General features: G+C 37.5%; 1 pseudogene; it reads left to right on the forward strand.

Annotated features, from left to right (window-relative positions):
- Positions 1-231: 231 nt before the first annotated feature.
- Positions 232-781, forward strand: LOC105505309 (annotated as a pseudogene).
- The last annotated feature ends 2,325 nt before the right edge of the window (positions 782-3,106 follow it).

The following is a 3,106-nucleotide window of genomic DNA, read 5'->3' on the forward strand; positions in this document are numbered from 1 at the left end:
ATTCTTGTGGAGGTCAGAGTGGAAGCAGGTGTGGGAAGCTCCAGCACAAGGAAACATGACTGCCAAAGTGTTTGAGCTCATTAGCAAGTTTGGCCCACCATTAGCCGTTGCAGGAGGTGTGGCGAACTCTGCCTTATATAATGTGGATGCTTGGTGCAGAGTTATTGCCTTTGACCAATTCCATGGAGTACAGAACATTGTGGTAGGGAAAGGAATTCACTTTTTCATTCCATGAGTGTAGAAACCAATTACCTTTGACTGCCATCTCAACAATGTAATGTGCCAGTCATCACAGGTAGCAAAGATTTACAGAATGTCAACATCACACTCCACATCTTCTTCTAGCCTTTTGCTAGCCAGCTTCCTCACATCTATACCAGCACTGGAAAGGACTATGATGAGCATGTGCTGCCATCCATCACTATAGAAATCCTCAAGTCAGTGGTGGCTCACTTTGATGCTGGAGAACTAATCACACAGAGACAGCTGGTCTCCAGGCAGGTGAGCAATGACCTTAAGGAGTGAGCAGCCACCTTTGGGCTCATCCTGGACAACATGTCGTTGGCATATCAGAGCTTCCGGAAGGAGTTCACAGAAGTGGTGAAAGCCAAACTGGTGACTCAGCAGAAAGCAGAGAGGGCCAGATTTGTGGTGGAAAAAGGCTGAGCAGCAGAAAAAGGCAGCCATCATCTCTGCTGAGGGCAACTCCAAAGCAGCCAAGCTGATTGCCAACTCACTGACCACCACAGGGGATGGTTTGATTGAGCTGCACAAGCTGTAAGCCACAGAGGACATCGCGTACCAGCTCTCATGTTCTTGGAACATCACCTACCTGCCAGCAGGCAGTCTGTGCTCCTCTAGCTGCCCCAGTGAGAGCCCACCCTGCCTGCACCTCCATGGGCCAACTGAGTCACAGCCCTGATGATTCTTAACACCACCTTCCTTCTGCCCTGACCCCAGAAATCACAGTGAAATTTCAACATTGGCTTAAAGTGAAGGAAATAAAAGTAAAATCACTTCGGATCTTAAAAACAACAACAAAAAAAAGTCCTGTCCAAATAAAAGTAAATGCAAAAATAAGAAATAAGAAATGATTGTTTCTTCAGATGAGAAGAAACAGCATAACAATATTAGAAGTATGAAAAAGTAGGGTGTTATCACACATCCCCCAAAAAATCACACTAACTCTCTAGTAATGGATTCTAACCAAAATGAAATATTTGAAATGTCAGATAAAGAATCAAAATATTGATTTTAAAGAAGCTCAGTAAGATTCAGAAGACATCTGAAAACGAATACAAAAAAAAATCAGTTCAGGATATGAATGAGAAATTTACCAAGGAGATAAATATCTTAAAAATAGAACTTCTGGAATTGAAAAATATTGAAGGAATAACAAAATACAGTTGAAACCTCCAACAGTAGACTGGAATACACAGAAGAGACAACATCAAAACTTGAAGACAGATTTTTTTAATTAACCCAGTAAAGCAAAAATAAAGAAGCAAGAATAAAAAAAGAATAAACAAAGTCTTCAAGAAGTATGGGACTAGGTAAAGTCTCCAAGAAGTATGGGACTACGTAAAGTCTCCAAACATACAAATCATTGGTATTCCAATGGAATACCAATATATAGATTCATGGTGTACAATGGAGTCCATGGGAATACCAATGATTTGTATGGGAGAATAAAAAGCAAAAAGTTTTAATAACTGATTAAGGGAAATAATTCATAAAAAGTTCCCTAGTCTTGCAAGAGAATTAGACATTTAGATACAGGAGGCCCAGTAAACACCAGGAAGATACACTGCAAGAAGTACTTCATCATGACATGTTGTCGTCAGATAGTTTAAAGTAAGCATGAAGAAAAAAATCCTAAAATCAGCAAGAGAAAAGCATCCAGTCACCTATAAAGAAAACCTTGTCAGACTAACAGTGGAAATTTCAGCAGAAACTTTACAAGCCAGAAGAGATTTCATCTTCAAAGTGCTTTAAAAAACCTACCAATCATGAATTCTGTGTCCTGCCAGAATAAGTTCCATAAATGAAGAGGAAATAAATTCTTTCCAAGACAAGCAAATGCTGAGGGAATTTGTCAGTATTTGGCCAACCCTATAGGAAATGTCCAAAGGAGTTATAAACATGGAAAACAAAAGATTGTTATTCACCATCATAAAAATTCATGAAATATAAAACTCACAGGTCTTATAAAACAATCACATAAAGGAGAAAGAGAAATAAATAAATGGCAACATGACAGAACTCCACCAAACCACAGATGGGGGTGGTGGGGGAAAGAAACAAAGAATCTACAAAGCAACTAGATAACAATTAATATTATGACAATAATGAAAAATCACATATCAATGTTAACATTAAATATAAATGAATTAAATGAATCACTTAAAAGATATAGATTAACAGAAGGAATAAAAAAACATGAACCAACTATATGCTACTTACAAGAAACACACCTTCTGGAAAAGACACTTATAGATTGATGGTAAAGGGGTGGAAAAAGATATTCCATGCAAACGGAAACCAAAAGAAGGAGTAGATATACTTATGTCAGACAAAACAGACATTAAGCCAACAACGGTTAAAAAAAAAAAAAAGACAGAAGTCATAATATGATAAAGGGATCAATTCAACGAGAGGATATAATGATCACAAATACACATGCATCCAACATTAGAGCCCTAAGATTCATAAAACAAATAATGCTAGACCTAAATAAAGCCACAGACTGCAATACAATAATACCAGGGGATGTCACTACCCCACTCATAGCACTAGACAGATCACTGAGACACAAAACCAACGAAGAAAAACTGGGCTTAAATTGGACTTTGGACTAAATGAACCTGAAAGACATTTATAGAACATTCTACCCCAAAATGGCAGAATAGACACTCTTCTCATCAGTTCAGGGAACATTCTCCAAGACAGGTAATATATAAAGCCACAAAACAGGTTTTAATAAATTTTTAAAAAGTGAAATTATACCAAGTATCTTCTCAGACAACAGTGTAATAAAACTAGAAATCAATGCCAAGAATAGCTCTCAAAAAGATACAAATACATGGAAATTAAACATATTCCTGAA

This window comes from Colobus angolensis, unplaced genomic scaffold (genome assembly GCF_000951035.1).
Source record: "Colobus angolensis palliatus isolate OR3802 unplaced genomic scaffold, Cang.pa_1.0 Scaffold124, whole genome shotgun sequence".
In the NCBI taxonomy this organism is placed as follows: domain Eukaryota; kingdom Metazoa; phylum Chordata; class Mammalia; order Primates; family Cercopithecidae; genus Colobus; species Colobus angolensis.